The sequence below is a fragment of the Python bivittatus genome, unplaced genomic scaffold (genome assembly GCF_059951505.1).
Source record: "Python bivittatus isolate LINGU-HERP-01145 unplaced genomic scaffold, Pbiv_v1 ctg000020_np1212, whole genome shotgun sequence".
Classification (NCBI taxonomy): domain Eukaryota; kingdom Metazoa; phylum Chordata; class Lepidosauria; order Squamata; family Pythonidae; genus Python; species Python bivittatus.
The window spans coordinates 40969873-40982390 of NW_028277030.1; the positions used below are offsets into that span (position 1 = coordinate 40969873).

The following is a 12518-nucleotide window of genomic DNA, read 5'->3' on the forward strand; positions in this document are numbered from 1 at the left end:
GGTTCAGAAGTAAGAAGAAATACATCTATGTAGCTCTCTCTAATTTGCCAAACAAAGCTGTGCCTTTTAGCCTCTTGAAAACAATTAAAAGGTAAGCATGTCAAAATATTTCTGCTGTATTGTGGTCATAATCTGCAACATGTAGCAGATGAGAAGGTGAGAACATCACTCCCTATTAACAACACTGCAATCGTGTACTGTACATAGCTGAAGATTTGCCCTACGTGCATAAAAGCCATCCTATCAAACACATCAACAACAAATTTAAATTATGCTGATCTTTGTTTTCCCTGGAATAGCTCTACAATAGCAAGAGAATCATACTTCATCCATTCTTGATGGCCTATTGTGAGGGCTGGCAATGGGATAGAAAAACAATCAGGAATGATGCAAGACATCAAAATGTAAAGCCTCGTTACACCCATAAAAGGATCTCTGCTGCCTCCATTCATTTGCAGTGTTCAGAGCAGATTTGTCTGCTACTTGAAATAAATGCTTGTCAATAAACCTGTTCTCAGTTTCTTTCCTATTTGAGATTAACATTTATAGCCACATGTGGGAAGCAATGTTCTTCTGACTAATATCAGATGTCTGCTTTTCCCCCACACTTCAACCAACCTCTTGACAAGAGCTAGGGCCACTCAAGGCTATGGTTTCACTATTCCCAAAGATGAGTGTTGCTAGGGAGGAAGAGAAGAAAAGAATATCACTCCCCCCTCCAGTGTTTGATTACAAATTAAAGCAAAACTAAATATGAAGTATCAAGTCCCAATTACAAGCCATTTCAGGATGTGTAACTGCTCACAGTGGGTATGATCAGTAGAAGAAACCAATATTAAAAACTGCAGTTAAGAAAACTGAGATGAGATCAACACTGACAGTAATGTAACAAATATAACAAAAGTCATATTTGCAGTTTCTCTGTTGTTTAAATGCACAGCATTGAGAAGAGGAAGTATGTCTTGATATTTAACATTATGTAGCAATACAAACATGGCTTTTACTTTAGAAAAAGCAAAACACAGTGGTTACTGCAATGTAATATAGGGAGGAATGGGAATAATACCTGGTGAGGACAATATTATTTGATGGATCACAAAAAATCTAACTATGTTCCAAACACATTTAAATATACCTCAGTTCACCACCTAGTCTCTCTCTTCTTGCCTGTGCTGCCTTGCCCACCTCTTTGGGACCTCTTCAATTCAGGTTTTTAGTTACTTCTTAGCTACTCCTGTTCCTAGGATGAGAGAAACTTCCAATATCTTCCATACAGTTGCTTCTTTGTAGGTTTTCTTCAGTTAACTTTGACTTACCCTCCCAGAAGCCAGTAGATTCCTGGCAAACATGGTGTTGCTTAGAGGTTTTTTTTTTAAATAATAATATTTTTTTATTAAAGTTTAAAAATACAAAGATAACAAAAATCTAATACAAACTAAGAAAAATATAAAAAGAAAAGAAAAATATAAAGAAAAAAGAAATATAAAGAAATGACTTCCCCCTTCATCAAAACAAGTACAAACAATTTCAGTAACTTATCACCTTCTCTAACATTTCAACAAAGGATCTCTTCTTCCCATATCTCATGTCTTATCTATAAGCAAATTATAAAGCCTCATCATTTAATTCTAATCAACAAAAGTTCATTAAGTTACCAGAAATAACAACATATACATTTTCACCTTAGTAAAATAAGTTACATATTCCTTTCTTTTACTTTTAACAGTGACTTATTATTTTCTCTAAAAATACAACAAAAAACCTCTTCCCATATCTTATCTCTTATTGATAAACAAATCTTTAAATCTGAATCTAGTCAAGAAAAATCCATTCAGAGCTATGAGAAACAGCAACATATTAAGAATCTTCAAATAATGTCCCACAAGTTAATTTCTTATCATTTTCTCTTTGTCTTCTCTCAGAAATTCCTTCATAAGTTTAACACATACCAGAAATAACAACATCTATATTTTAACCATAACCAAATAAGCCAACTTTGTAATCCTTTACTTTTAACACCATAGCTTATCACTTTTGCTGAAAATACAACAAAAAATATTTTCTTCCCAGATCTTTTCTCTAAACAAATCTTTAAAGCCTCATCATTCAGTCCTAGTCAAGAAAAAAACATTGAAAGCTACTAGAAAAAACATCATATATATTTTAACCTTGATCAAATAAGCCAACTTTATATTCCTTCTTTTTACTTTTGAAAATTTTGATGTTTATTCCATTTAAATAGTATCCCAAAAGCTTATTTCTTTTCATTTTCTCTTTGTCTTTTCTCAGGAACTCCTTCATGAGTATAACACATCTCTTTTGTAAGTCCAAGATAAGAGAGTTGTCCAAGTCACTCTTTTGATGTGTTCTTTGTGTGTCCATTTTGGTTATCAAGACATCAGCCAGTTTCATTTGCAAATCCATTGTAACATCTTTTTCCATATCATTCATGTAACTTGCCATTTTTAAATCCAAATCCAAAACAGCCTGAATCTCAGCTGTATCCTCTTCTATCTCCTCTTTTAAACCCATTTTTATGGTAGCAGTCAGTCTTAAAAGAAATTTCTGAGTGTATTGTTCCCAAATATCCTTGAATTCTTCCAGATGAAATATTTTTCCATTCTGTATTACTGGGTCTCTTGTCTTTTAATTTTTTTTTTTTTTTCTGGTTGTCTCTAGTGTCCAGCCTTCAGGTCTCCTCTTATCTTGTTTTTCTCTAATCCACAACATTTTCTCATGGGAAGATTTCTTATACTTAGATTCAAAATCTTCATATATATTTTAACAGGATTTTAAACAACCCACAGGAAGGATTCTTATAATTAATTTCAAAATCTTATTTCCAATCCATCTGGCACCTTAGTCCATTTGTAACTATCCAAAATCAATGTTCTAATCACCCCTTTGCTGTTTATTTCAGTTTTTTTTTTTTAAGTGCTTAAATTTACATGAATCTTCTTGCGTTGAGGATTGAAGAAAAATCATCTGGTGTGATGAAACTTGTCTTTCTGAAGGTTCTTAATGTCCAAAAAGCAGTTAATAAGCAATTTCCATAAGTAATTCAGAAAGGAAGTGGGCAAACCCAGTGTCCATCTGAAGGCTCCGAACTGCGGCTTGGGCAAAGCTGACTTTCCCTGGGCTCTCAGAGCCATAAAACCCACCGGAGACCACTGTTTTACAATCTCCTTGCAGAAAGCCTCTGTATGGAGTGCTTATGAGTGATCCCAGGTCCTCCTCTTTATCCAGAGAAGAATTTTTCTTATTGTCTCAGCAATTAGAAGTGAAATGGCTTTTCAACCCCAGGCATATGTTATAGTATGGTTTTGAATATTGATTTTACAAGCTGTGTTATTGTTCCTAGTTTTAATTCTGTGCATCTCCCAGAGTCACCTTGGTGAGAAGGGTAGCTATATAAATTGCTTAAAAAATAAAATATATAAATATGCAACCATTCCATTATATCCATTATAAATTCATAAACTGTATAACAGGGAAGGTGTGCTCTTCACAACTATTACTTCATATTTGGGTTTAAATCTTTTGATACATTTTGAGATCTGTGCACTATTAAAACAAGTTTATTTTGTTCCAATTGTTGTTACTGTTTTAATGAAGAAAAAGGCCATCAAAATAAACCTAATTTGCTAATTGCATATTAACAATATATTTCAGATGTTTCATGTGACTCATTCTTATAATGAGGGGAATGCGCTGCATATTTCAACATTCCTATTCTAAAGTAAATTAGAATAAGTAAATTCTAGAGTAAATTACCCTAATATGCCCTTAATCTTCTGTGTCAGTACAGTGTAATACAGTTGAGTTCTGTCCTCTTCAAGTGTACAAAAACAATGACAACTATTTAACAAGCATCCCAGTCAGACATCTGTCTTACATCAAAATTCCATTTGTATACAGAGGAAAATGTTAATAAAAGGAATGGAAGAATAGGTTAAAATCAATACCTATTTAGTTTTGAGAAACTATTGAAATCTTCTTGTGCTTTGATATTTTACATTTACATTAAGTCACTCTGAACAACTGCAGTTTTGGTGAGAAGTTTCAAGGATATGGGGAAAGAGAATTGAATTACCAACTAATCTTGTAGCTTGTCTTTATATTTACTTTAATTTTGAATGTGGATAATTGATTTGATGAGTGAGAGAAGAGATAGGAATGAAAAGTATCTATCACACAAAGGTAGACCTGAAAATATTTATTCCTTATAGCGTGACCTGACATGGTTAACACACTGACAAATAAAGTGGGTGTGGGAGGCTTATTTTTAACTGGCCTTCCTGGAAGAGATATTTTAAAATAGGTTCTAAGTGTTGGGGTGGGGTTGGGCAAGGGGAAGCATAATAGCCATTTTGTACCATTCTGTTGCAAGCCCAGTGGGGAAAAATAACCTACTGATCATCAGTGGTTTTACAACCACATTTCTGCAGCCCTTTTTGTTTTGGGAGCTATCAAATGCTTGCTGGAAAACTAACAGAAATCATGTGTTAAAAGGGATAATACCTCAAATGCAACCTTGATTTGTAATCTCTCACATTTTTCCAGACAGCAATATAATAAACGTACATTCCACAAGGATATACTGGCAGACAGAAAGAACAGCTCGAGGCTGTACAACCTGGCAAAGCTTACAAAAGCAAAATGGTGGTTATCACTGCCCGCAATCCCACTTAGGACTTGGTTTCATTTAACCTATTCAGGCCTTCAGTGGAGTTGTGATTCAGACTACCAGGTTAATGCAGTCCCAGCTGAGGAGTACTATAGAAAATGGCCACCAGCAACTCTTTATAACAGAGTAAGCCGTGATGAATTGGACTCACCCACTCATCAAGTGATGACTGGCTTTGATGCATCTAGTGCAAGTAGGGTGACGGGAGGACTAGTTTGGTGGACGGGACGCAGCTTTACCAGTTTGCAATCTAGTAGATAGTTGCATTGTCATAGGCCACGTGAACCATTTTGTGAGAGCAGCCATAGTGTCCACCAGCCTGAGAGTCTGGCTTCCTGGTGAACTCTATTAAAGTAAGGGCTTAAACCAATTACTAAGTCTAAATAGTTTGTTCTGAAGCTTCCTTGTCTGGACTCTGAAAGAAATTACGTATTATAAATTATGTACAATAACATATATCATTGTGAAATGCACAGTTATTATATTGCTGTCTGGGAAAATGTGAGAGATTAAAACAGAAGCCAGTAATGTCAAGATAGTTAAATATTAGGGTTATACCAGGAGGAAAATGTGTTGCTGGCATTTGGAAATGTAGGGATTTCTAGCTATACAATTTAGTAATTCTGATACAAACCCATAAGGGCAAAGCAGTTGAGTTCATTTAGTTTCATTGTTCTTTCTGTCTGTTAGTAGTAGTGATTTCCAGGCACTAACAAGGAAAGTGTTACCTTAGTTCTGATACAGTTCTCAATTCTTTTTTCTACTGGATCTGGAGGTTGAGTCATGGCAACTGGACTTCTTTTCTTTTGGTTAGATACGTTTCGCTGCTTGTCCAAACAGCTTCTTCAGTCTAGAAAGTTGGTTAGAGAGGCAGCACTTAACGACCCACTTGGGGATCAGTGAGGGATTAGGAGTAAGACATTTACATCCCAAAGACTCTACTAATCACATCTCCTATTGTCCCTTCATGTTAGGGAGAAATGCAGCCACCCTGGAAGACATTTATGGGCTCCCCCTTAACCAACTTTCTAGACTGAAGAAGCTGCTTGGACAAGCAGTGAAACATCTCTGACCAAAAGGAAAGAAGTCCAGTTGCCATGACTCAACCTCCAGATAATTCTACCTGGATGACTGAGAATTTTCATCAACATATTTTTCTACTGGATGTTTGTGGAATAAGCAAACTTAGCAATAAAGTCCAGTTTATCCCACAGCTTGATTTGAAGAGAGGTAACTCAGGTAACAGTGCACAACACTATAACACTCATCCTGAAAAATGAGGCCTCTGAAAAGCAGTAGATTTGGCCTGTAATAATAAAGCATAAATTATATTCAGACGTCAACCAAATTGGCTTTAACTAATGGATCAAAACTGTGTTTATTAACAGAGTAAAATGTTACATGTGATGGTTATAACAGCATTTTTAAAAATTAATTTAACAAATTTGTGTGGCCACCCAGCTCAGATTCTTTGGCACAGGCTTACAATAAACCAAAAAGCAACCAAGAGCAAAACAAAAAATAACAATAATAACCAAAAACAATTATACACAACCCCCAGTAGGCAATCATGAATGTAAGAACCAAATAATCTTAGTAGATGATTATTGCCTTCCTCCACTCATCCTGGCCCCAATGCCTGAAGAAAAGCCAGGATTTTAGTGGCTTTTTAAAGGCCAAGAGGGTGGGAGCCAATTACATATCGGAGGGGGGGGCGATTATTCCAGATGCCAGGCACCGCAACAGAAAAGCCATGCTTCCTAGATGCTTTAACTAATAATGTTACCTAGTCAGGTACTGAAACATCTGTAAGCAAACAACCAAACTCAAATGATGCTCTCTGCATCAAGACTCCACAGATGTCATTGGTTCAGGGAAGGGACCCACCCTGTTAGAGCAGATGAGATGGGCAAATACAACTGGGGAGAGGCCATTCCACATATAACCCAGTTCTGCAACATGTAGTGTTAAGTGATGACCAGCACCTTCAATTGCACCCAGAAGCCTATAGGAAGACAATGCAGCTTGTGAAATTGTGGTGTTATCTGGGCATACTGAGGCACACCCATAACTACACTGCATTCTGGACCAATTGTAGCTTTCAGATGGTGTTCAAGAGCAGCAGCACCACATAGAGTGTTATGGTATAGCCTCAGAAGGAGGTGAATAAGGCATAAGCTACAGCAGGTAGAGCCTTCTGATCCAGGAACAGTCTTAACAGGTGCAGAAGATGAAGTTGTACAAACACCCTCCTGGCCACAGCGGCCATTTGCTCCTTGAGCAGGAGCTGTAAGTCCAGAAGGACTCTCAAATTAAGTTCTGCCTAGGCAGAGAAGTGCAATACCATACAGAACCAAAGATGCAAAATCTCCAGTTCTAGGATTCGTGCATGTGTGTGTGTGTGTGTGTGTGTGTGTGTGTAAATCCACAGTTGCTCAGTCTGGTAGGATTGAGCCAAAACCTGTTCTTCACCATCTGGACCACTACAACATCCAGACATGGGGATAGGACCCTGACAGCTTTATTTCCTGTGCCTCAAAGAAATATTCACCACCACATGGATCTCCCCCCATGCCTGATCCCTGGAGGCTTTAAAAAACCAAGATGGATCTAAAACATGCAAAATGATCTGGCACATCTGCCAGTTTCTCCAGTTGACATATATTTTAAGGAAAAGACTCCTCTGAGGAAATTTGATGATAGTTACAACTTGTCAGTTAAGGAAGATCAAAATAAATCTAACGATTGGCTCTGAGCCAGGCCTTGTCACATATATGGTACTCCTGTCCTTAAAATCCTTACATCTAGAGACTGTGTAGATGTTTGTTTCCTCAAGACTTGAGTATAAATTCTGTATATTAATCCTCATTTTCTATCCATATACCCAATGGTGTATCCATTTTCTATCCATAGAACTAATCCAGATATAAAATATATAATGCTAGGCATACACATTCATTTTTACAGGGAGAGTTTGCTGAAAAATGTGATGTTAGAGCCTTACTGATTTTTCATGATAGAAAAATGTGTGTTTGTATGTATCTGTGTGTATACCTCCACACCCAATTCTTTTTTGCTATCAACTCTATTGCCCTTATCTTTCCCTACCAACGATTTTTCTTTCTATAGGATTCCATCCATGCATATATCATAACTACACTTCTGAAACTATTTGGAGTAATGTAGTGTGAAGAAAAAATAGTTGAACTGCAAACTAGGAAGTATAGGAAGAGGTTATGCAAGTTTTCTCTTCCCAACTAGTCTGTCTACCAAAAATCAGTCTCCCTCAACTACTCTTTCAGAAAAGTCAACCATTCAAGCTTGTCTGTGTGTAAACACACACACACTGTTAAGAAATGTTCACTTTGAATTGAAAAGCACATGTGTTAGATGAATGGTTTTTACTGCAGCATTCCCATTAATTTGTATGCTTGAATACTGAAAGAAATTATCAAGGAATTGTTCACAGGACAAGAGTGGATCTAGCCACTATGAAGCTTTCTGCTTTCCTCTATGATCTCATATTGTCCAGATTGAGGTTTGTTTGTTTGTTTGTTTGTTTTTAATGCTGCTGCTTGGCCTGCATGGATTTTAAGATTTTCTTTCCTACTTTATTCTTTACAACATCTATACTATAGATCCCAAAGTAATCAGAGATGTTATAACTGAATGAGTGACTCAGAGATGACTTACGGAGGGTCCTTCCCCGCTGTCAAGTTTAAGTGCTATCTACCCATCCTCAAGTCAGTAACAAAACTATTCCAGCATAAAACTGGCTGTTGCCATTGTCAATCTCTATCATCCTTCTAAAACCTCTGTTCTGACTTGCTGCAAGATTTGGGTGTCCTGATTTAAGACGTGCAGGGCATCTGAAGCAAAGGTGTTGATTAAAGTTCTAGATTTGCTGCCTTCTGTCTTTCTCAACATCACTGCCCTGTAGGAGTCAATCCAGGAATCACAACATTACTGTGGTTGGCAGATGGTTTTGACAGACTGGCAATGACATAAAGGAGACAACATGAGAATATAGCAGAAAAAGACAGAGAGAGAGAGAGAGAGAGAGATTGCCAGGGCATTATGTGTTGTGGATAGCTGCAGGTAGGGAAAAGCCTTCAGGAATGGTCAGCAAAGCTGACTTATCTGTGGGAGGAATTAGGCAGAGAAATGACTTTTGAACAAAGGCTGGCTATTGAGCAACGAGATCAGGTAGCCACCTACTTCAATCCAAGACCAATATCCCATTTGCTGTAGAACTCTGGCTCATAGTTTGCTGCTGTGAAATTTTAACCACTGCAGTCTTTTCCCCCATCCTTTAGAGATAATATATTTAACCAGAGGAAACACAGAACCCCAGTCTGAAACTTAAATGAGACAAAGCCTCATAGGACTCAATGGAACTTCAAGAGAACATGAGGAGGACTGCTCTAATCACATATTGGTGACTTTCAACCAAAGGTAAAACAGTAGGCATTTATCTAATGTTCTTTCCTGTCCATGAAAACATTATTGCTTTCATTGATTGATACCCTCTTCTTTTGCTGGATTAAAAAAAAAAAAAGTTAGATTCTAAACAAATTTATTTGGTAACTCACATGATCAGACATTGTAAAATCCACTACCAATCCAGAGACTATAAATACTAAAAAGTTGTCAAGGCCTATCATGGGATTTTTATGTATATTTCCCTCCTTCATTTAAGACTGCCGGTTGCTAGGTTCCACAAATTGACTCAAAGAAAGGGGAAAACATCAGCCCTGTCAGTTTGAGCTGATCTGCCCTTCTGAAGCTTCAGCAAACTCCTGATTTTCAATTCCTGCCTGGATTTAGATAATTCAGCTCCATGCTTTCCTTTACTTAAAAACCAATCTTATTTGGGTTTACTTGGAAGAAAGCCGCAGTAAGTTTCACTGAGCTGCTCCTTAAATAAATGTGCAAACGCAAGCAAAGAAAAAATGCAAAAGAGGTGAAGGGGAAATGCCTGTCATTGTTTGTTTAGCCTCTCATATGACTATATATTCAGCGGCTGGAAAGGGATGAGGGTTTATCTTTGAAAGGCAATGTGGATACATCCTTTGTGTTTTAATGGGCAAAAAAAAATCTGTATTGCAAATTATATAGGTAGAAAGATTAAACTGTTATATGGATCAAAAGGGATGGAATGGTTCTTCACTATTGTGTTATAACAGGTTTATGTTACATCACATTTAATCCTTGTTCCAAGCCACAGATTGGCAGATTGCTCCCTGATCCAAATACACACACATACACATATATGTTACTATTATCATCAGCCCAAATCAGTCCACTGCAGGGCAAAGGGCTCTTCGCTGAAAGTTTGTTTGTTGGTTGGATTTAGCAGCTGCCTGATTCCCAGAGACTCTGGGTGGCTTACAAAGCCAATAAAATGAAAAAAGGACATGCACTGTATGTCCAGAACAAACAACCCAATATATCAAAAGAATACTAGCAGGGGTTCAACAGCCATCTCAACCCTAGGCCTGGGAACAAAGCCAGGTTTTCAGTGACTTGTGAAGCAGCTGCAGGATGGAAGCTCTACTGATCTCCAGAGATGTACTATTCCAGAGGGCAAGTGCCATGACAGAGACGATGTGCTTCCTAGGTCCCGACAGATGACATTTTTTAAATATAGGGATCAGAAGTGTATCTACTCTGCCCAATTTTTCTGGGTAGGGAGAAACCTTCCAATAACTAGGCTCTATGCCATGAAGTGTTTTATAGATGATAGAGAGCAGCTTGAATTGTATACAAAGCTAACTGGGAACCAGTGTAGCTCTGTTCCTTCCCATCTAGACTCAAACAGCCTCCAGACACTGGGTCAGTGTATGGACAGCATCAGCTGAATGGCCCAGGGTTGTGATGTAGAATTGGGTATCATCTGCATACTGATGACAGCAGGCCCCAAACTAGTGACCTCACTCAGTGTTTTCATGTAGATGTTAAACAGAAGGAATAAGAGTGTTGAGCCCTGAAGCATTGCAAAAGTGAGGAACTGTGGATATGACCTTTCTCCCCCAACACTGACTGTAACTGACCATATAGGAAGGAGGAGAACCACCATAATCCAGTGGCCCCACTCTCAAGCCCTGCATCTAGTCCAGAAGGATACTGTGGTCATCATACCAAAAGCCACTGAGAGGTCAGTAGAAAAATTATTGTTGGTCACACAGTCAGCCAGATGTTTAGACTGGATTTGCATTTTTATCCACCTATTGACTCCTACCCAAGGACCTGGGTAGGCAGATGTTGTTTGATGGTGTTAAAGGTACACGCAGGATATAAGCTATTCCAAGTAAAGTTGCCTTTTGCAATTGACTGATGATGATTTTGTCAATGCTAATGGTGTTCAAGTGGTGCTCCAGATGTTTTGGAATTGCATCTAAGGTGACTGTAACTGTTGGTAGTATCTTTGCTTTCTTTTGCCATAGTCATTCTACTTCTATTTGCAGGTTTTTGTATTTTGTGATTTTCTCCAGTTCTTTCTCTTCTATTCTGCTGTCTCCAGGTATTGCAAGGTCCACTATCCAGACTTTTTTGTCTTTCTTATCAACTATTGTTTAGTCTGGGGTGTTGTGTAGCAGGTGCTTGTCTGTTTGAATTCTAAAGTCCCAGAGCACTTTAGCTTCTTCATGTTCTATTACTTTGTCTGTTTTGTGGTCCCACCAGTTCTTGCTTGCAGGCAAATGGTATTTCTTGCAAATATTCCAATGCACCAGTGTGGCTACTTCGTCATACCATTGTTTGTAGTCAATCTGTGCGATCTTCTTGCAGCAGCTAACTAGGTGGTCCACTGTTTCTTCAGCTTCTTTGCAGAGGCGGCATTTGCTGTCTGTTGCTGTCTTCTCAATTCTGGCTTTATATGCATTTGTTCTTAAGGGTTGGTCTTGTGCAGCCAGAATTAACCCCTCTGTCTCTTTCTTCAACTTTCCTGTCCTCAGCCATTGCCAGGTGTTGTTTTTATCTGCTTTGCCCACTAGGGTTTGTCTGTGTGTGTGTGTAGGCCATTTGCTTTGCCATGTATCTTTTCTGTTCTTCATTTGGTCTTTCTTGTAGGCCAATTTGGTCTCTTAAGTATTCAGTAAGCCTTCATGGTGTATTAGCTTCAGTGCATCTTCTTCACTGTCTTGGCAAGATTTTCAGAAGTGATTTGCCCTTGCCTTCTTCCTAGGGCTGAAAGAGAAAGACTAGCCAAGGTCAAGCAGCTGGCTTCATGCCTAAAGCAGGACTAGAACTCAAGTCTCCTGGTTTCTAATTCCACACTTTTAACCACTACACCAAACTGACTCTCTTTCCATACATGCTAATTTATGTGTATAAATAAATACTGAAAAATTGGGAAGGAATACAATGCATACTTTTGATAACTGTGACTTTCATGCCTCCTCTGCCAGTTTTCTATTACCAGCTACTGATGGGCAAACTACAAAATCCTTCCTCTCTTTTCTTATAATTTCCTACTCTGAACCAAATTTGGACAACATATTCCATTCATCAAATAGAGGTGTGTGCTGTGAAAAATAGGGCATATATAGCAGTCAACAAGATGCCAAAATAAACGGAGGGCGGAGCTGGCGTCGCGGCGATACGGCGGGCGATCCTGGGCTCCCAGGATCGCAGCTGATATCTCCTCCCCCGGACGGTCCCGACGGACCTAAGCCGTCCCGTAGAGATGGCGAACGCAAAGGGCGCGTCCCGCGGATCTCAGGGACGCCGCAAGTCCCAGATCGATCCCAGGAGAAGCTCTTGAAGCCGGCGGAGGAGAGGCAGCCAAAAATGGCTGCGAAAGCCGGGACAGCTCCAAAGGAAGATGGAA

The 12518-nt window shown here is 38.5% G+C and overlaps 1 pseudogene; it reads right to left on the reverse strand.

Moving 5' to 3' along the window:
- Nucleotides 1-10914: 10914 nt before the first annotated feature.
- On the reverse strand, nucleotides 10915-11742 carry LOC148217042 (uncharacterized; annotated as a pseudogene).
- Nucleotides 11743-12518: the final 776 nt, after the last annotated feature.